This window comes from Mirounga angustirostris, unplaced genomic scaffold, assembly GCF_029215605.1.
Source record: "Mirounga angustirostris isolate CCGP_5_RB_7025 unplaced genomic scaffold, mMirAng1.0.hap1 SCAF_11, whole genome shotgun sequence".
Classification (NCBI taxonomy): Eukaryota; Metazoa; Chordata; class Mammalia; order Carnivora; family Phocidae; genus Mirounga; species Mirounga angustirostris.
The window spans coordinates 97,133,387-97,155,400 of NW_026991719.1; the positions used below are offsets into that span (position 1 = coordinate 97,133,387).

At 52.5% G+C, this 22,014-nt stretch overlaps 2 long non-coding RNA genes across 2 annotated transcripts in view; one reads left to right on the forward strand and one right to left on the reverse strand.

Annotated features, from left to right (window-relative positions):
* Positions 1 to 22,014, forward strand: part of LOC135361958 (uncharacterized) — a 66,145-nt gene that overhangs the window by 11,213 nt on the left and 32,918 nt on the right. The window lies entirely within an intron of this gene.
* Positions 1,574 to 12,575, reverse strand: LOC135361959 (uncharacterized). Its single transcript, XR_010406238.1, has 3 exons — positions 8,282 to 12,575; positions 7,290 to 7,439; positions 1,574 to 3,477 (listed from the first exon to the last, which is right to left on the reverse strand). It is a non-coding gene; the product is annotated as an uncharacterized LOC135361959 (long non-coding RNA).

Here is a 22,014-nt window from a genome sequence, read left to right on the forward strand (position 1 = left end):
CTTGGCTCCCCATCTCAGCATTAAGAAGCTGGGGAAGTGATGTGAAGAAAAGAGTGTCTCAGGTGATTGGCAGAAAAGTCTCTTGGTTTCCAGCCTCAGCATTTTAGAAGAGGAAGGCAAATCCAAGAGAGCAAGTGCATTAGAGTTCTCTAGAGAAACAGAACCGATAGGAGGTAGATATAGATCAATGAGAGAAAGATAGATAGATAGATAGATAGATAGATAGATAGATAGATAGATAGATTTTTTTAAAGATTTTATTTATTAGAGAGAGAGAGAGAAAGCACGTGTGTGTACGTGTGTGCAAGAGAGAGAGAGAGAGAGCAGGGGAAGGAGCAGAGGGAGAAGGAGAAGCAGGCTCCCCGCTGAGCAGAGAGCCTGATGCGGGACTCGATCCCAGGACCCCAAGATCATGACCTGAGCCGAAGGCAGACACCTCACCGACTGAGCCACCCAGAGAGATATATATTATAGGAATTGGCTCATGTGATTATGAAGGCCAAGAAGTCCCAAGAACTGCCATCTGCAAGCTGGAGACTCAGGAAAACTGTTGGTGTAACCCCATGCCAGTTCAAAGGCCTGAGAACCATGTGGCCAGTGGCATGAGTCCTGGTCCAAGTTCAAAAGTCCAAGAACCAGAAGCATCAATGTCTGAGGGTAGTATAAGATGGATGTCCCTGCTCAAGCAAAAAAAAAAATAAAAAATAAAAAAAGAGCAAATTTGCCTTTCCTCCATCTTTTTGTTCTATCTGGGCGCTCAACAGATTGGCTAATGCCCACCTGCACTGGTGAGGGCAATCTTTGCTCAGTCTCCCGATTCAATCGCTGATCTCTTCCAGAGACACCCGCACAGACACACCCCAAAATCATCTTTTACCAGCTAGCGGCGCCTCCCTTAACCTGTTTGACACGTAGAACTAACCAGTACAGCAAGCCGAGGAAGAGAAGCGTCCCAGTGTTCTCTCTGCAGGTGCAGACCCAGGGGGAATAAACTGAGAATACAGAATAAAGCAGTCAGACACATATCTAGAATTCCATCGTGGTGACCCAATGGGACCTAGAAGTCAGCTTCTACCCACAAACCCCTCAGCCAGCAGCTGCAAAATGCTTGTCCCCAGGCAGTGCCCTCCCCAACCCCCACCCCAGGGCAGCAAGTTGGAAGGAGGTTCCTGACATTTTGAATCCCAGGGCCTGGTCTAAGGCTTTCATTTCCATACTGATTTTATAAGTTTAACTTTCCCTGTTAGCAGATCTTTTTAGGGCCTTGACTCAGGGCCAGCAGAGCTGGGTTTATTTCCTGTCGGCCCAAATGGTAGGCACCCAGAGAACCCTTGGTCCCACAGGCCCTTGGGGCGAGGCCTCAGCCCAAAGAGCCCCAAACAAGAGATAATAGAAGAGCTTTTTATATTTAGCTTTAGGATATCCTAAGTGATTTTTTGGCAGCACATTTCCTTCCCTAAATAAGGTCGGATTAGGCAAAGATTAAAATTAACTTTATGAGAGGCAGTCGAGCAGAGTGGTTAAAAGCCTCTAAGTGCCCCGGTTATGGGCTCGTAACCACATGGATCGATTTCCAGTGGGTCCCCACCACTTACTAGCTCTTTCTGAGAGGCTGAGTTTCTTCAGCTATAAAACAAAGACAGCCAGAAGCCCTTCCTCGTGGCATGTCCATGAGGACTGCTTGGGAGAGAACGCGTGTATAGCGCTGAGCTCCGTGCCTGACCCACGGGAGCATTCCCGAGAGGGTCGTGATCATGCTTATTGTCACATGGTTACTATTTCCCAGCAGATGGGATGCGCTTCGCAGAGAGGAAGCCTGAAGGTAGTCTGGGGGCGGAGGGCGCAGAGGGAAAAGTCAGAGCCCACGATCCAGAAAAACGACGCCACACCGGAAAACTGACTTGTCCATTTGCCCTCGCCAAAACCACCAGAACCTACTTTGCCGACCCTTGTTCTCAGACTGGGGCTAGCTCTTTAGCAGGTTTCGGCTGGATCCAGCCGGAGGCATTGACCCCTGCCCAGCTGGCCAGAGCTGATCGGGAAACACTTCTCTGGGCCAGGGCCAGGGCCAGGCGGGGACAGGGGCGTGTCTGCAAGGTGACAGGCTGTCACCCCTGGAGTCACCTTTGTCCGTGAAAGGCGGATGACGTGGTCAAAGCCCGTGGAAGGAAAAACTCCCTTCTGCCTTGGGCAGGGCTCACCTGCCTCCGCATTCTTGCCGGGTTATCAGTCTCCTCATGTGATGTGCTTGGAAAAACACCCGCCTTTTTGTAGCCAGGACGTGGTAAGAAGACCTCTTGGGCGTAACCGCCACGGCGAAAGCCCGAAGTGTGTCCCAAGCCAGGAAGACCGATGGGTCAATTCCGTCGGTGTATCCTGGATCCTTCGTTGTTGTCAACAACCTTGGCGCTTTAAATCTGTTTTTTAAGATTTTATTTATTTGACAGAGAGAGACACAGCGAGAGAGGGAGCGGGAGAGGGAGAAGCAGGCTTCCCGAGGAGCAGGGAGCCCGATGCGGGGCTCGATCCCAGGACCCTGGGATCATGACCTGAGCCGAAGGCAGACGCTTAACGACTGAGCCACCCAGGCACCCCTAAATTTTTTTTTAAGTTTTATTTAGTTAAGTAATCTCTACACCCAACATGGGGCTTGAACCCGCAACCCCGAGGTTAAGAGTCGCACGCTCTTCCACCGAGCCGGCTGGGTGCCCCTCATTTATTGTCTGCATAGGTAACGTGTGCTTCTGATAGCAAATTCACAAGGCAGAAGGGGTTTGCGGTGACCCCTTAGTCTCTCTCCCACTGCTGTTGCCCTCCCCGGATGATCGATGGCATGTGCGAGCGTAGATTATATCAACACAGATGGTTGCATTTTTACTCCTATTTGTAGTCCCTGCGCCCAGCAGAGAGCCGAACACGTCTCCCTTTAAAGAAAGTTTGGTGGTTGGTTGAAGGTTTTGGCTCCAAAGTGTGTTGCCCTCGTCCCAGCCCCGGGTGCGTGCGCGGACTGGTTGATATTTCCACGGGAAGAGCAGCACGTGCGCGTCGGGGCTCGCAGCTCTGACCATACTTTCCCAGGACTGAGATTTATGAGGCGGCCACTGGGGCCTTGCTCACTGTAAACAACTTGTTATCTACCCCGATGTACTCTTTTCTTCCCAGTTCTGTTCCATGTCCAGCCAAAGCTTGGCTCTGGCCACTCTTTGGTGGTGGTGTTTGCCCAAGGCTAGGGTTAGAAAGATTCTGATGCCGTGGTCCTCTTTGGGGTGTCGCTAAGCACACTCAGCTCAGAATTTGGGCTACATTAACTGCAGGGGTTTCTGAATCCTGGAGGTACGCCTCAGCCACTGCCAGAGCTGACTTTTCCAGAAGCATCCGAGCATCCAGACAACGTCCTCATTCTCTTTCTCCCTCTCTTTGTCTCTGATGTGACTAGGGGACAGGCTGGACTCCTGCACTTGATCCATATAAAAGGACCTACGGAAAAAAGGAAAAGGGGAGGTGGGAAGATTGCTCCTTGTCCTGCTCTGTTCTCACAAGGATGATAAGCCCAGGGAGGCAGCAGGACAGAGGAGTAAAGAGAACGGGGTCTGGAGTCACACTACCTGGGCTGGAGTCACTCTGCCATTTAACAGCCGTGTGACCTTAAGCAAGTTATTTAACCTCTCTGTGCCTCAGTTTCTTCAACGATCAAATGGGGATGATGACTGGACCTACCTTAAAGGGTTGTTATGAGAATTAATGAGTTAACAGATTGCAAAGCATTTAAAACAACGCCTGGCACATGGTCAATGCTATGTAAGTGCTTTAGAAATAAAAATGAAAATGTTCATGTTAGTGGCTCCTGTGTTAGATCCATATCCCTAAGTCCCCGGCTGTGAGTTTCAAGGCTGCCACTGATGGATCTGGGGCCCGTTGGTGAGTACTTTTCCTATTGGGAAAAAGCTGAATGCCGTGGGGTGGACGGCGCATCTCTGACACAGCGGGAAGGCTGAAGAAGAGCGTCTATCTAGACAAAAACCCTGTACAAATCAGGACTGTCCTAGCTAAAGTCCGATGACACCGACCTTTGCCTGGGGCTGCCCTTGGGGCCCCACGCCATCTCTAGGGGGCTGAGAAGAGCCCTCCCGGGAGCTTCCGGAGCCAGTGCCTTCTGGGAGGGGTTGCCCTGGCTGCTGAGCTGGGCTCAGCGAGACACCAGCCCGAATCCAGGCCCAGGTCTTGGCGGGCATCGGAGTTCATTCTGCCAGATTGGCAGGCTGGGCTCCAGACGGCGGAGGTGCCCTGTGCTCTTCAAAGGGCTGGGTTATCAGCCCGGCTCCTCCTAGGCCTTCTCTCCAAGCCTCTCCTGCTTCTGTTTTATCCTGACCCAAGCAGTGTGCCTTCCAAGTGCCCTAGCCCCAGAAAGACTTCCAGAGTCCGCTGGGCCAGCGGCTCCTGGAAAGTTCCATGGGAGAAGCCAGGGACTGTCATCTAGGAAGACTTCAGAACCCCAAGGATGGGTCCCGGACAGCCCTCAGTCACCTTTGGAGACTCACTCAGGTTTTGGCATCCCTCGGTAATGGGAGCCCTAGTGACCCTGACCACATACACTTACATTTCCTGTGCTCAGGCAGGGCTCGGCCCAACTGTGCGGAACAGCAGGGGTTCGAAGGGCACACCCCCTGGTTCCCAGGTGTCACCCAAACAGAGTTTAGTGCAGTTCTGCATAAAGGTGGGGGTGGGGAGTGTACCCTGATCAACCCGTACACATCTGGGCTTACTCAGCAAACCTTTGTTGAGTGCCTGCTATGAACCAGGCCCTGTGCCAAGTACGGAGGGGAGGGGAAGAGGATGCAGAGATGAATCAAGTGTGGTTCTTGTCCTTAAGGACTTTGTCCTCCACCGGAGAAGCCAGCTATACATACGTATATTATATATACATATATAACTAACTATAACACGAGACCAAACCCGTTCACTGGTCTGACATTTGCTGAATACATATTCTAGGCGGGGCACAGCAGAGAACAAGAGAGGAAAAGTCGTACCCTTAAGGAGCTTATAGCCCAGTGAGGGAGGCAAAGAAGTAAGAAGACAATTACAATGTAGTGTGACGAGGGTGTTGATAAGGGTCTGCAGACAGAGCTTGGGGAATCTGGGAGAACTTCCAGGAGGAAGTTTCATCTAAACCAAGACCCCCCCCGGCTGCCCCTTGGCATGGCCACGATGTGAATGGCGCCCCCTGGAGTTGTGCACCATTTGTGACAGCCCAGGCTGGGGGACGAATAAGAGTTAGCCAAGAGCTCTTGGCAGATGTGGCAAACGGACAGTGGCTCACAATGGCTAGAACGCAAGGGCCAACCGGTGACTGTGGATGGAGGGAGCGTGGGAGTCGGAGACTTGTCATTTTTTGAAAAGACTTATTTATTTTGAGAGAGCGTGCGTGCACACGAGAGCAGGAGGAGGGGCAGGGGCAGAGGGCGAGAGAGAATCTCAAGCTGACTCAACGCTGAGCTCAGAGCCCGCCGCGGGACTCAATCCCAGGACACTGAGATCACGGTCTGAGCCAAAATCAAGAGTCGGACATTCAACTAACCGAGCCACCCAAGTGCCCTGGAAACTTGTCATTTTGCAGCGATCATTGCAAAGACTGGATCGGACAAAAATTATCAATGGATGCTAAACCGAGCGGAGATTTTATTTTTATTTATTTATTCATTTATTTGGGGGGGAGGGGCAGAGAGAGAGGGAGAGAGAGAGCCTTAAGCAGGTTCTATGCCCAGCACAGAGCCCCAGACGGGCTCCATCTCACCACCCTGAGATCAGAACCTGAGCCGAAATCACGAGTCCCACACTTAATGGACTGAGCCCCCCAGACGCCCCCCAGTGGATATTTTCATGAAAAGCAGGATATTTGATGGTTTTAAAGTGTCTCCCCACAGACTGTTTGTTATATGCAAGGGAGAAAAAAAAGTAGCTATAGGGTAGAGACCTCGGGCGCCACCTTGAACTGGTGATCAAAATTAGCATCACCAATGAGAGACAGATATAGGCTGAGCGCCCCCAGATGGGACACCATATGACCTACACAGCAGAGAGGCAGATCCCCAATCGAATCATGAGGAAACACCAGGCAAGCACAGCATGAGGAGCATCCTGCTGAGAAATGTTGGCAGGAAAGAAAAACGCGAATATTTATATTGGCAGGAGGGGGAAGTGATCTGTCCAAAAACAACAAGGTCATAAGAGACCCAAAGATGCTGTGGGGTGTTCCAAATTAACACAGGCTAAATAGAAAGAACAACTCCATGCAACACCTGATGCTAGATCAGCTCCTGTACTGGAAGGGAAGAAATGTTCTAAAGGGCATCAGTGTGTCACCTGACAAAACTGCGATATGGACGGTAGATTAAAATATTGTGACACCAGGGGCGCCGGGCTGGCTCAGCCGGTTGAGCATCTGACTCTTGGTTTCGGCTCAGGTCATGATCTTAGGGTCATGAGATTGAGCGCTTCTCTTTCTCCCTCTGCCCCCCCTCTCCTTCTGTCTCAAATAAAATAAATAAAATCTTTAAAAAAAGAGAGAGAAGGAGAGAGAGTGCTCAGAGGGGAGGGGCAGAGAGGGAGGGAGGGGAAGAAGCAGAAGAAGAGGATGTCTCTCTGTTTAGGAAATTCACTGAAGTGTAGGAGTAAAGGATCATGATATATACAACATACCTCACATGGCTCAGAAAAAAGTGTGCATGTCCGTGTATCAAATGGCATACAGGATGTATACATGTAATGTGGGTATATGTATGTGTGTATATATAATGTATATACATAACGTGTGCGTGCGTGAGTGTGGAGAGAGAACCCAAACAATAAAGGCAATGGGATAAAATGTTAACTATAGGCTTATCTGGGTAAAGGCTATACAAGTGATCCTTGTGCTATTTTTATTCTTCCAATGCTTTCTAAATTAGAAATTCTTTCCAAATAACAAGTTAAAAAATGATGACCAGGTGTCAGGTCCAAAGGAATGGGGGTTGGGGGGAGCGCTGAGAGGTAAAAACTGAAGCCAGATCTTTGTTTTCGCAGCTTCACTGAGCTATATTTCACAGAGAACACTGCGTGAGTTTAAGGTGTACAACGTGATGGTTCGCTGCATTTATATATTGCAAAATGATGCCCATCAGAGTGTTAGCTAACACTTCCATCACGTCACAAACCATTTCTTCTTTGTGCTGAGAACATTTAAGATCTAACTTCCTAGCAACTTTCAAGTATATAATGCAGTCTGATTAACTATAATCACCACGCTGTACCTTAGATCTCTGGAACTTAGTCATAAATGCAAGTTTGTACCCTCTGACCGACATCTCATTTAGCAGCGGCCAGATCTTGAAGAGACTTGCAAATTATGATTGGAATCTGGACTCTAATCCTGAGGACAGTGAGGTCTATACAACCCGTATCTGTAGGAAAAAAAAAAAAAAAGACCTTGCATCATAATGTTGACTCATGTTTTGTTTTGTAATTTGTAGCTTTGGGTAGATTACAGATTTGGGAGCCTCGTCACCTCCTCCCGTGCGTTACAGGGCTTCGGGGCTGAGACAGGTAAAAGGTGGATTCCCCACGAGTTCAGGGAAAGGGGTTGGTCTCAGAGGAAGAACCACCGCAGAGGAAAGACGGGCCCATTGCAGGCTGAGCAGAGAGAGGCATTGGGTAATCTTCTGAGCCCGTGTTCTGTTTGGGGGGGGGGAACGTGGGGCTCTGTCACCTCTTCGAGTCAGAGGTCTCAGAGGGGAGAGTGGGGGCTACTTCTACAGCCCCGCCCCCGGGTTTCGGCCTCCCTTCTGGAAGGAAGCCCAGCCCACCTCCTGGGAGATCAGAGCCCTCTCCCTCTGGGAAGTCTTAGATGGCTCCACCCCTGAGAGACGGGGGGGGGCAGGGGGGGGCGGGGGGGGGAGGGAAGTTTCCACCCAGTCACAGCTGGAGCTGGCCGGTTCCTTCCCCAGGGCAATGCCTTCCTCCTGGCACACTTTCTGCTAGATGGTCTCTTCGGGACCCAGCCCCAGCCCTTTCCAGGAAGCCACTTTTCTCGAATCCTGGGAATCCCCTCTAGCCCCGTGGACCTGCGCATTACCCTACTCTGGGCCTTCCCCTGCCTTCCTCATTGGTGTCAAAACTTACTTTTCATCTCACATTCCTCCCTTTCTGCCCAGGAAAATTCGATGCCAGTAGGAAAAGTCAGAGAGGCTGGGTTCTGCTCCAGAGTGAGCTAGCTAATATGTCAGTATGTGTCCCCAGAACTTACCGAAATAAGAGGCGCTTCGGGCACCTACAAGTTGGAGAGAAAGATGCGTTTGGGCCGGTGGGCCTTCTCCCCGCTGCCTTGGGCACATCATTCAGGGCTGGTTTAGAGACAGGGCTGGGGATGGTGTGGGGGCTGGAGCAGGGATGACGGGACGACTGGAGGCAAGAAAGCACATCAAGAGGCTGTCACTGCGCTTCGAGAAGTTGGTGACCTGGCCTAAAGTCTTGGCAGGGTGTGCAGGGCCAGCTGGATGAGGCACAAGTGTGCAGGAGAGAACAGGTTTGACTTGGTGGCCGAGGGAAATAGGGGGATGTGGGGTGAGGGAGTGCCCAGGTTTCCCGGTTGGCCACGTAGGTGAGTGGCAGCGCGATTTCTTGAGAAAGGGATCGTGGGACAGGACCAACTGTGGGCTTGAGGGGGAAGGAGAGGACGAGAAGCATAGGGTATGTGAAATTGCAGTTGCCTGTGGGACATCCAAGTGACACTTGGATTGGGGCTCTTGAACACGGGAGCAAAGTCTGGTCTGGAAACACAGTTTTAATATTTTAACACACACACACACGGACACAGACACCAGAACTTCAACCTGGTACACTCCAAGGGTCATTCAGCCCAGGACATGTTGGGAGAAGGGGCGCTGTGCTCCCCGGAGACAGGCATCTGGCCTTATTAGAAGGACTGATTGGCCTCCGGCCTTATTAGAAGACGGGCAGTAACAGCGGGCTCAGAGACACCTCACTCCCGGCACTGCAGTGCCGGGCCTCTCTGTGGACCTCCTCGTAAGGCCTGCCCTCTCGCTCGAACCCCCGTGAATGGTGTTGTCCGAAGGTGGTCGCCGGCGGATGCGTGTGGATGCTGGGGTGTGGGTTGGGTGGGACGCGGGGGCTTGGCAGGGAGCGGACCGCTGGTACATCTGTCCCCAGGGATCCCTCCCGCTTCGGAGGGTACTGAGCCCTTATTGTCTGCGTCCTCACCCTGGTCACTTCCCACCCCGTGTCGTAGAGGGAGGGCCGCCCCGGCCTCTCGGCGCACAGCCTGTCCTCAGGCTTGATGCCAAGAGCAATCGCTCCCGGTCAGCACTTGGGCCAGCAGCCCCGGGAGCGGAGGCGTGCGGGGGGGGGGGGGGGGTGCAGACGGAGGGCTGAGGGGTAAAGGTGACTGTTCTCTTAGGGTGGTAGGAAAACCACTGGCATCAGGACTTCCTGGTTACCGAACAGCTAATTGGTAAAAACCCGTGTCGGCGTGGGGGTGGGGAGTGGGGAGTTTGCCCTGCCCCCCTGCCAAGTGTTAGCAATAATAGAGGAGACTCCTTGGACAAGGTTCCAAAATGAGCGCTTCCACACGGGGCTCCACACTGTGATTCGGCTTCACCAGGAAGAAATCTTGACTGTCCGCCAGGCTTTCTCATTGCTGCATTCCGTCACTGAGGACTGCTCTTTGTACTGAGTGGGGGCGGGGGGGGTGCTGGGGACAGGGCCCTCGGAGAGCCACCAGCCTAGGTGCAAACACAGAACGCTCATTCATGCGGTGGCATCCAGAGCGCAGCATGGCCCAACCGTATCCAAGCAGTTGGACCTGCTAAGTTGCCTGGCGGTGACCTGGAGAGCAGAGACCAGGCCATGTGGCCTGAAAGGAAACAGGGTTCGTCTGTGGCCTGCATGCAGAGGATGGCCCAGAATGCTGGGCAGACTTCCCACCAGATTCCAAAACAGACTCAGCCAGTCAGCAAGAGGCCCAACCGAAGACCCAAAGTCACTGCCACCCCTCTCCTGCTGAAAAGGAAACGGGCCCCAAAGGTAGACTCCAAGAGCAGACATTGGACAGCCCTCGGGAGTAGCTTCCAGGGCTCTGGCTAACATCCCAGAGGCAGGAGGGAAGGGTTTGTCTCGGCTCCCCCCTCCACTAACCTATAGTCTCCAAGGTCACCAGCCTTTCTGGAAAGCCTTCAACGAGAAATTATAGCCCAGGAGTAGAGCCAAGTGGACAGAGGGCTGAGCCCGAGCTCTCTCCTGCCCTCACCCCTTCATCCTTCCTTTCTCTCTTAGCCGTGAGTGCTTGCCAGATGTGCCTGCCTTCCAGAGTCACTGCGAGTGTCCCTGACTCTCTTCCACCTCTGCTTTTGCTCCTCAGGCAGAAAGAGGCCACCCAGTCATGGAGAAGCCACTGGTGTCACCCTGTCCCCAGGGCCCTCATTCAAAGTGGCCACTAGGGTTAGCTCCGGAATCTAGGAGCTCCCCATCCATGGCAGTGGGCTGGAGGGTCCCGAATCAATGACAAAGGGGCGTGGGAGTGGGGATGAGGGTCATTCAGGGCCTGGAAATAGAGTCAGGCCCAGGGGTGTGCTGGAGCCGGCTCTTTCTAATGCTATGTTGTCACAAATGTGAGCTGGCTGTGAAAGTTATACTGAAATAAATTCTATTAAAAATTAGGTAAGAGGGGCACCTGGGTGGCTCAGTCGTTAAGCGTCTGCCTTCGGCTCAGGTCATGATCCCGGGGTCCTGGGATCAAGCCCCGCATCATCGGGCTCCCTGTTCGGCGGGGAGCCTGCTTCTCCCTCTCCCACTCCCCCTGCTTGTGTTCCCTCTCTTGCTGTGTCTCTGTCAAATTAATAAATAAAATCTTTAAAAAAAATTTTTTTTAATTAGGTAAGAAATACCCCCGAACTCATCACTTCATCATTTTACTCTATTTCACAGTGATCTGTGCACTTAGGTGATTATCTGCCACGTCCGTGTGGCGGAAATACCGTGGGATAGTGGGCAACAACCTCGCAGCAAAGCTGGTGACTTGCCATGGGCCACGGGCTGAGCGCTTGTGACTCAGAGATCAGTAAATACTCTTAATCAGGCTTTACTTTTTCTGTTGATTTTCTAGACCTAAGAAAGTGAGAGGGAAAATGTTAATAATGCAGATTAAACTCAACTGTGAGCCATGTCGGTAGCTGTCACTTTGTGAAATAATACCAGATAATGAAGAAATAATCTTCCAGTGTCTGAAAACCATTATCCTATTCAAGGAAGAAGTCACTCACATCATTGAGGAATGAATGAAGTTCCGACATATGTCTTTGTTGTTTCACACGTAAATGAAAAGATCAACTCACCTTCATGTCAGAACTCCATTTGTTTAGCAATGGCAACCACAAGTTGGTTACGGATACGAGAGTCTGGCAAAAACCCACAAAAGCCATCTGTGAGAATCAGTTAGCTACTGATTAACAATTAACATTAAAATTACTAATTAATACCAACAATGTTATTAATACTAATAATGTGCTGATAATAAACTAGTTGAATACATTTACAAAATTAATTACCTTATTAATGATATTTTGTACATTTTATACGTAATTTGTGAGGCACACATACTTTATATCAGTAAAATTTAGAATTAACTTATGTACATATATACATGCATACACTTCCCTCCAGAGAGCTAATTGTTAAACATTTACCAACATTCCACTGGTTAAGCCCAAGATTCAGGACTACTTTGGCACCAGAAACACAAGTTTCAAAGGTCTGAGAGGTACTCCAACCCTAACCAAAACTTGGTAGAGGATGGACGCATGACTAAAAATCATATGTGCGTGTGTGTTTTTAAAGCCAACAAATAAAAACCTTTTTGGGATCTCACGAGGCTACCAAGTCTACAAAGGTAGGGAAGGACTTTGCCCTTCTCATTCACAGTGATATCCTGGGCACCCACTCAGCGCCTGGCTTGGAGAAGGTGCTCAGTCACGCCTTCCTGAAAAAAAGATGAATGCCTGGCTGGCTCAGTCAGTAGAGCATGTGACTCTTGATCTCAGGGTTGTGAGTTCAAGCCCCATGTTGGGTGGAGATTACTTAAAAAAAAAAATCTTTAAAAAAAATGAATGGTTCTTCTATACCAACTCACTTAGATCTAACTTCCTCACAGTATTACCCAGAGATGGCCCTGACTGGAAACCTAGGCCTGTAGTCCTGAGCCTAGAAATTCCCCTCTCCACAGGTTCCTTGCTTCACCCTCAGTCGGGCCCTGAAAGGACTCCGGCTCTCGCATGTCACGTGGGCGCCTGACAGGAAGGTCCACTGCTTTGCTTCCTGGCCCCTGGCTCTGCAGAAGTTAGCCTAAGCTAGCTTGGGGCCTCCACCACCTGACAAACCACTTTGGTCTAGCTGCCGACTGTACCAATAAGGACAGAATGAAAGAAAATTAGGGCAGGGAAGGAGAGTAGAAGCAATGAGGGAAGTCCAGAAAAGTATGTCCCAGATGGGAAGCCATTTGGCCTGGGGGAAAAAACAAACACAGACCAGTCTCCCGACTAGGAACCTATGGAAATTTCTAGTTCTACCTACCACTTAGTGGCTGTGAGACCTTTGTCAAGTCACTTTACCTCTCTGATCCTCAGTTGGCTAATGTAGAGAACGATCTCGAGGGGCTACTCTAGATCTCCTTCACCAGCTTTGCTGGCACTGGGGGCCGCTGCTGGTACATATGCCTGCCATCTAGGGGGGGATTCCGATGCACCAGAAGACCACATCGCCTGACACTGGGGAGAGATGTGTTTTTCAGAAAAGAATTTCTCTGTAGGAGGAAGCAAAAGTGTGCGGAAAATGTTCCAGTTGGTGAGGCCGACTGAAAAAAATAGTACTGCAACATCCGAAAGGCTTGGATAAATTCACAGCTGACAGTTTACTAAAGGACTCAAGGGCGTTTGGGTCTTTGCGTCCCATGATGTCCTTGTCCAAGTCCGAGGAATCGGGCCTCACGCACAGCGTGGCATATTCATACTCTTGTGTTCTCATGTCCTTCAAATGCTCTGGCTCAAGTCCCTGCAGCTACAGAGGCATGCCCACACCTTCTCCCCATATCCTGAAACCACCGCCCAAAAGCAGGCAAGGTGATCTGCCAGATGAAGCCCAGCGGCTTCCTGGCTTCAGGAAGCTTCCTCTCGGCTCCGCCCCCGCTCTCGCCACTTCCTGTCCCCAACTGCAGTGTGGGCTCAGCTCCCCGGGGAGTGTAAGTCCTAGGCCCCTCGCTCTGGCCCTATGTCCTGATGCTGTGGAAAGGGTAAGGCCGGCATTTTTCAATCCTGCCACTACACTGCAGGTAGGAGTGGAGCCTTCCCCAATGGTGTTTTCCTCCTGCTTCTCTTCTGCTCAGAATACCTCCACCTGCTTGCTGTTTTGAGCCCAAATCCATGGCCCGACCTTCAAAGGGAAGTTACCATGAGTCGACACTTGCTATGTGCCAGGCATGGAAGCCAAGCCTGGTCATACCCCCTGAACCCAGTAGCTAGTCTAGGTTAGGCTCAAATGAATGAGTAAAGAAGTCCTCAGAACAGCCCTGAAGGGCAGGTGCTTTAATTCCCTGTTCTACCAATTAGGAGACTGAGGCACAGGGAAGTTAAATAACTTGCCCAAGGTCATGGTTAATAAGAGGAAGAGTCGGGATTCAAACCCAGGTCTGTCTGACTCTGAATCCTGGAGACGCTCTGTATCTATGGTTCTTCAGGTCTCTCCCTCCCTCCCGGGGGGCGGTTCTGGCCTAGCAGACACAGCCCTGTGATAGTTTGGGTTCCAGTTATTCCTGTGGAGGCGGCTACAGCCCTTGGAGGGGGGGAGTGCCTATGCCGGCCGCGCCGTCTGCAGGCACTGCCGTCCACAAGTGGCTTGTCGCATCCAGAGGACTGGCCGGGTAATAAGGCGCTGCCCCTGGGAGCTTCCACAGCCTTCCCGGGATAAGCAGACCATTGGCCTGTCCCAACCCCTGGTACAGCCGGGGAGACGCCCGTCCTAGAAGCTCTGGTGGTGGAAGGATTTCCTTCCAGGCTCCTGCCGTGCAGCCAGGAACCAGGTCGGCGATCGGGACGGGGGCGCCGCCTTCCCACAGGAGGGACGCCTCGCATTCGGCACTCCGCGGCCACGGAAACTGCTGACCCCTTGTGGGCAGAGTGTAAATGCGCTGTGGCCAGACAGCCTTCCAGCGCCAGCCCCGCAGCCGCTTGCCTCTCGGGAGCCCGGCTCCCTCGTCTTCCTGTCCTTCGGCAGCCGGTTTACCAGCCTTACCAGGTTTGACTTGTCTCTGACAGTGCCGGAGTAGGTAGGTCTCTGGACCTTGGCTTCTTTCCCTATCAAATGGGGATTAAAAAAAAAAAAAAAAGACCCCCACCATATTTTAAGACACGAGGAAAAGCTTCAACTGGGGGGAAATGTAAATTCAAGACGCCAAAGGCCCCCAGTGCCCACTCAAGAAATTCTTGGTGCCTGGCCAGAGTGATCAGAGATCATTCGACGACATGAATCAACCCTTTTCATGTCACAGCACACCCAGAAAATACTTGGCTAGCACACTGGGAGAGACAGGAAGAGGCTTCTGTGGACCAGAGCTGTGGAAGGAAGGAAGGAAGGAAGAGGCTTCTGTGGACCCAGGCTCGCGGCCCAGCTAGCCCCAAGGCCAAGGGCGCGGACAACGCTGCAATCCTGAGCTGTCCGCGCCAGAGACAGAAGCGGTGGCCGAAGCGGCAGCGAGCCTTGCTGACCTTCTCTTTCCCCTCTTTCCTGGCCGTCAGCCGGCCCAGGGCTGGGGTGGGAGGCCCTGCTCGCCGAGACTCGGGTGGGAGTGGTCGCTGAGCCACGGGCAAGGCTCTTCTCTGCCAGGCTGTGGCCAGAGCGTGGCCGGCTCGCTTGCGCTCCCTCCTAATGCGGGAAGGTGAGGCCATCCCAGCCAGCCGCAGAGCTCGGGGCAAGCAAAATCCTGAGAGGGGCACCTGCCTTCGGTCTCCTCCCAAGCTTCTCGTTCTCTTTCCTCCTCCTGCTACCCCTTCGTGCCTCATTGACTCATCCACCCCCCAAGCCCTTAATTAAGTGGCGACCGATGGCCAAACCCCGTGCCCGGTACTGGGACTGCAGGATGGAACTGTTGGCTTCAAAGAACTCAGTCCGGCGGAAAGAAAGACCTGGAAGGAGAGGCAGTGAAGAAGGTGCCCTAAGTCTAATGGATGTCTGCAAAGAGGAGGGAAAACCCGGGGGCCAGAGACAGCCTCGGAGAGCCTGGGAAGTTTGCAAGGACACTTGCAGCATAGATGGGGCCTGGAGGAGGGAAGAGGAGCCCGGGGAGTAATGGGGCAGCTTTCCAGAGAGAAGGACATGCACAAAGGAGGCTTTGAGACATGGGAGAATGAAGCATGTTCAAAGCACTTCAAGTAGTCCGGTTGTTCGAGAATATAAACCACTAGATGGGGTCGGGGTAGGGGGGTGAGGAAGCCAGGCAGGCGGTAGCCAGATGAGAGAGGTGCCAAGTACAGGAGTTTTTACTTCATTCTAAAGGCCACAAGGGGCCGCTGAGGCATTTTGAACAGGGGAGCCCCACGATCCCAATGCCTTCGAAGGAACACTTCTCTGGCAGCAGAGGCAAGGGCGGGTGTCAAGGCAGAGAGGCTGCTGAGGAGGCTTGTTGCAGTCATTCATTTGAGTTATACAGATCCAAAGCTCGAACTAGGACATTGTCAGTGAGGGCGGGAAAGAGGGATTCGAGAACCTTCGAATGAGCAGAATCAACAGACCATGATGGTTGTGGAGAAGGTGACAGGGGAGAGGGGTCGTGCCGAGAACAGTGGCAGTTTTCCGGCTCGAGCCACTGGGTACGCGGCGGTCCCATTCACTGAGATTGGAACACAGGGAGGACGCAGGCTGGGGCAGGGGTGGAGACGAGCGCCATGGCGTTGAGGTACTTGTGGGACGTCAAGGGGGTGCTGTCTCATAGCTTGGCCTGGAGATAGGAATTTGGACACCTTCGACCTATGGGGGTGGTTAAAGCCATGGTCATGAATGACTTTCAGAATAAGGAGAGAAGAGGACTAAGGGTGGAGCTCTGGACATCACACCATTCAAGGAATGTAAAGAAAATGGGAGAGAGCCACGTGTCCTGGAAATAAAGAGAGAGGAGGGAGTGGCCATCAGAGCCAGACGCCCCAGAGAAGTCAGATGAGACAGGGCCGAAGCCAGATGGCAGCGGGCCAGTTCCAGAAGCTTAGACTGCGAAGGGGAAGAAAGAGCAGAAGCTCGAAGGGGGCTGTGTCAAAGGAGGTTTTTGTTGAAGACAGTTGTTCAGGTTTCCATGCCGAGGGGAAGAGATGGGGGGGGGGAGGTTGAAGCTTCGGGAAAGAGAGAGGAAATGAGTGAGTGATGGAGCAGGGCCCAAGGGGAGGTGAGGGGGACTGGACCCCAGCACACCGGGGAGGTGGGTCTCAGCCTTGGGCAGGAGGAGGGGGTGGGGGTAGGAGAAGAGAGTGTGGCAGGTCGGGTTTGCTGAAAAGCCAAATCTTTCTATTTTAAGATTTTATTTATTTACTTGAGGGAGAGATCACAAGTCGGGGGGGGGGCAGAGGGAGAGGGAGAAACAGGCTCCCCGCTGAGCAGGGAGCCCGAAGCGGGGCTCAATCCCAGGACCCTGGGATCATGACCCAAGCTGAAGGCAGACGCTTCACGACTGAGCCACCCAGGCGCCCCAAGAAGCCAATTCTGAGATCAAGATCAGCAGGTTTATTAGGGAGTGCTCTTGGGAGCACTTCCACCACCCATGGAAGGGAAGGAGTGGGAGCAGGATGGGAGGAAGGAGATGTTGAGCTGCAACATCGGGTCCCCAAAGCCTCAGGCAGCCCTATGGGAAGCTCTGAAGCTAGGAGTGGGGACCAGGGGACGGGCCTTTATACTCAGTCATTCATGGGGTGCAGGCTGCCCTAGGAAGGGGGCCTGCCCTCGGGCAGAGCAGCTTTCTTCAGCTGAGGCAATCCCCAAAGGGGTCTGAGAGCTGACGGCCATGTACCACAAGCACCACTGAGTCCAGTCCTCAAGGGGGTCCCAAGAGCACACCCAGTGCCCACAACAGAGAGGAAGGGGGCGCTGTTGCATTTGAGTTGAATCTGTGGGCCAGCTGGTGACACTGAAGAGGAGCTGCTCGGGGACAAACGACAGGATTGCCAAGTGGTGTTGGGATCTTAGTGAAAACTAGAGGACAAATCATTTAGGCACGCCCAAATAGTGTTTAGATTTCAAGGTCCCTCATCTGTGGCCACATGGATCCGCCCTCTCTCCCTTGGATTAGTTTGTACCAGGAAACGTGTGTATTATTTAGAGAAGAACTGTGTTGCTAAATTCCCCAACTTTTTACCTCAACTACTTCCTTTTTTTTTTTTTTAAAGATTTTTATTTATTTATTTGACAGAGAGAGAAATAGTGAGAGCAGGAACACAAGCAGGGGGAGTGGGAGAGGGAGAAGCAGGCTTCCCGCCGAGCAGGGAGCCCGATGCGGGGCTCGATCCCAGGACCCCGGGATCATGACCTGAGCCAAAGGCAGACGCTTAACGACTGAGCCACCCAGGGGCCCCAACTACTTCCTTTTTTAAAAACGTTTATTTTTTTGTTGTAATCTACACCCAACATGGGCCTCCAACGGACAGCCCCCGAGATCAAGAGTCACATGCTCTTCTGGCCGAGCCAGCCTACCTACACTACTTCCTAAACGGGACTCAGATCCCAGGATTTGGGTAGATAACCACTATTTTTGTTACGACAATCACTACTTATGTTAATGCCAACAATCTAGCTAATAGGCAAATAAAATTATGTGGATATTGCATGTTCTAAAAACCACTCAGAAAACTATTTCTGAACGGACAATGAATAAACACTTGTCTCTGAGCAGATGAATGAAAATTACAGGCGTCAGGACTAAATCTAATTAGTAGGCAAATACAATATGTAGAAAATGACAAAGGAAAACTAATTATAAAGCTACAAAGGAAAACCCACGACGGTGGTGACCCGACATAGAACCGGAGGCTCATCAGGTACTAGAGTGACAAAAGAGAAGTATGCTGCCTAATTACATGGGCTTTCTGAATCCATACAGGAATGACATAGATGACCGTTCAGAAACAGTGCGGTCTGTTCTGAGAAGAAAGGGTCCCTGATTGGGGGGGGGGGGTGCGGCGCAGAATGAGAGCCCCCCTCGGTTTACAGGGCAGGCCAGGCCACCAACTGTGCCTCACTCAGGAAGACAGCTTGCCACCCCTGAGCAACTCTGAGTGAGTAGCAACGACTTTTCTAACCGGCCGTAGCAATAGGGTTCCTAGGACGAAATGAAATATCCAATTCAAGAACAAAGTCAGCCTTGATGACGGGGCCTCACCCTGTGTCCCCACACAGGTTTGCCGCCGAGCATGCATTTTAACAAAGGCTTTGTCGATAGGGCGATGAGTGACTCTGATTGCAGGAACATTAGGACAGAGAGAGTGGCAGACCGGGAGGGGAGATATTTAGGAGGGATCACCTTGGTGTGCCCTAAAATCATTCTAGATACAAGGGGAGTCAGTCCTGCTGCCAAGCCTGGCCTTAGGGGAGAGATGGGGCTACCTACAGCTTCTAGGGGCAGATCCCTCCTAGTAGATACCATCTTCTAGCTCTTGCCGCCAGCCTGCCAGACCACTAGGTGTGAGTTCTGGGAGTGCCAACTCTTGTTCGCCATCCCATACCTCCTAACCCTGGAAACACACACGCGCGCGCGCACACACACTCACACACATGCACACACAAACACATGCACACACACATCCCACAGGTGATCTTCTGAATCTCTAATGACAGTACCTACCTTACCATGTTCCAGACCATCCACTAGGGGTTTTGCCTTGTCTTTTCCCCTCAAGAACCCTATAAAGTAGGCACTGCTGTGTTCCCCACTTTATAGATGAGGACATGGATGCAAAGACGTAAAGTGATTTGCCCAAGGTCACAGGCAAGCTGAAGGTAAGGTTGTGCGTTTCCCATAGACTATTATGCCTCCCACAGTTTGAGTAGATTCCTCTCACAGACAGGTGATTCCTAACCATTCTTTCTTTCTTTCAAGATTTTATTTTTTTATTTGAGAGAGAGAAGGAGCAGGGGAGAGAGGCAGAGGGAGAGGAAGAAACAGGCTCCCTGCTGAGCAAGGAGCCCGATGCGGGACTCCATCCCAGGACTCCAGGATCATGATCTGAGCCAAAGGCAGACACTTAACCAATTGAGCCACCCATGTGCCCTTCTTTTTTTTTTTTTTTTTTTTTGTAAGATTTTATTTATTTATTTGAGAGAGAGAGCATGAGCAGCGGGGAGAGGGAGAAGCAGACTCCCTGATGAGCAGGGAGCCCAACTCGGGGCTCGATCTCAGGACCCTGGGATCATGACCTGAGCCAAAGGCAGACGCTTAACCGACTGAGCCACCCAGGCGTCCCTAACCATTCTCTCTTCATGGGCCCCTCTGGTGAAATCAGTGACTCCCCTTCACAGAAAAATGCCCATCTCTCGCATGCACACAAAACATATTTAATTTCAAGGAGTGCAGGGACTCTCTGAAGCTCAACCTGAACCCTGTGGAACCCAGTTTAAGGACCTCTGTTGTAGGCTAGTCCACTCCCAGGAAGCAGCTTGTCCCAGACCCAGCTTGGCTCATCGTGCCCCTAGCTTCCTCTGGGAGAGCTGACGTCCCGGCTTGGGGGCTACCCTCACAGCTGAGGTTCAGAATGCTCGGGCTTTGTAACCCTGCACTCGCGACCTCCCCCACCCCCACCCCCCCAACCCCGTGAGGTTTCTGGTGGGCTGGCCCAGCCGCGGGCCAGAGAAGAGAAGAAAGCTCTGAGCTGTTCCACAACGAGACCCGGGCACTGGGCTCGGACTGCGGAAGCCGAGAGGGAGGGAAATCGAGCTCCCCGGCAGAGCCGGTGAAAACAGGTGAGGCCAAGGGCGCCCCAGGCCCTGCCACAGGTCAGAACTGGAAATGAAGTGGAGAAAGGATACAAGGGGGCCCGCAGAGGGAGACTCGCTTGAGGGCCTGTAGGGTGGGTGCTGCGGTGTGGCCTCCCCTCCCAGAAGGGCAGTAGATGTGAGCCGTTCCAGAGCTCGAGGAGCTGGCTGTGCGGCCGAGCCGTGCGAGATTCCCCTCCGAGCTCAGGGCAGAGGGGGCGACCCCGTCGGCGGCTCATGCACGAAGCAACAGGTAGCCCGGCACCCGTGCTACGCACTTGACAAATGCGAACCCGCTCAGTGCTCCCAGCGCCAGGGCAGGTGGGTACTACCGTCGCCTCCGCTCGACAGATGGGGAGCCCTGAAGCCCGGGGGCGGGGGGGGGGGGTCAGGCGACGTGCCTGAACTTACACAGCGAGTAAGAGGCAGAGCGGGCTTCAGCCTCCGGCAGTCCCCGCTCGGCAGCACGGAGCTCGGCGCAGAGCGGGACCAGGGGCCGCGCCCGCGACGGGCCAGGGAGCCGGGAGCGGCGCCGACGCAGACGCGGTCTCTGCCCCGGAGGGGGCGCACGCCTAGCGGGCCACAGGTGACCACGGCCCGAGGGGATGCGTGTCCCCACCAGGGCGGGGAGGCTGTGGCCGTGCTCCAGAGTGGCCGGGGAGTGGGGGGGGGCGGCCCAGGCTCCAGAGCGGCAGCCTGCAGCTTGCAGGGGCTCCTTTCTCAGGCCCCGGTCGGAAGCAGATACCTGAGGGAAGAGCATTCCAGGCGGGGGAAGGGCAAACGCGAAGGCCTCAGGCGGGGAATGTGCCAGGCGTGTATGAGAGCCCCTGACGAGACCGCAGGGGCTGGAGAGGAGTGAGTGCAGGGGCATCTCGTAGTAGGAGCTGGGGGTCAGAATGAATGAACGAGCACTGGAGATTGTGCGTGGTGCCTACGAGCAGGGGGAACCAAAGTGGTTCCCCAGCTTGGAAGCCCTCCAAATCGTGCTGGACTCACTGCGGGAGGGTGGGAGGCCCCACAGGAAACTCTATTAATAACTCGCTCTCTCCAGAGCTCCATTCCAAAGGCATGACTGGATTCCCTCCTCCACCCCCGACCCCCAGCCACCCGGGAGGACAGGCAGGGACTTTCTGGAAGCTCATCCTCCCTCTCGGTCTGAGGCTGGGGCTGAGCCGGCAGGAGCAAGCTGAGATTAAGACCTGACCTTTTCGGGGCGCCTGGCTGGCTCAGTCGGTAAAGCATGAGACTCTTTACCAAAAAAAAAAAAAGACGACCTTTAGAGTTGACACAGTCTACCCTTCTACCTCCAGAGAGTACTCCGCTCACTCGTCCTCTTTGAGCCTGCGATGGAGGCCATGATGGGCTGGGCCCACCTGTTCCTTCTGGTCCTTCTGAGACAAAAAAAACCCCTTTCAGTGAGGGTCTTTAGACAGCAAATTCTCTTTCAGAGTCCTACTTTCCCACTTCCCTCCCTCTCTCTGGCTCTACCTTCAGAGGCAAAAAGAGTAAGTGGCCTTGCCCTCCTTGTGGGATGTCTGTGTCTCAGTCCCAAAGTCAAACCCTCTGTTGTCTAGAAGATAATTTGTAGTTCTCTAGAGGTTTTGGACATGAGCTTTATACTTTCCTGTATTAGAAATATCTTCGCCCGCTCTGTGGTTTGCTATTACACTCTCTTAATGGTGGTTTTTTTGTTTTTGTTTTTTATGAACGGAAGCTCTTAATTTTAATGTAGCCAAATGCATACATCTTTTATGGTTAGTGCTTTTTGTGTTTTGATTGAAAGGTCTTTCATTTCCCAAAAATAATGAAAATATTTTGCTATATTATTTCCTAGACTTTTTTTTAGAAGTTTTGTTTATTTGTTTTGTTTAAAGATTCTATTTGACAGAGAGAGCGCAGGCGCACAAACAGGGGAGTGGCAAGCAGAGGGAGAGGGAGAAGCAGGGATCCCACGGAGCAGGGAGCCCGATG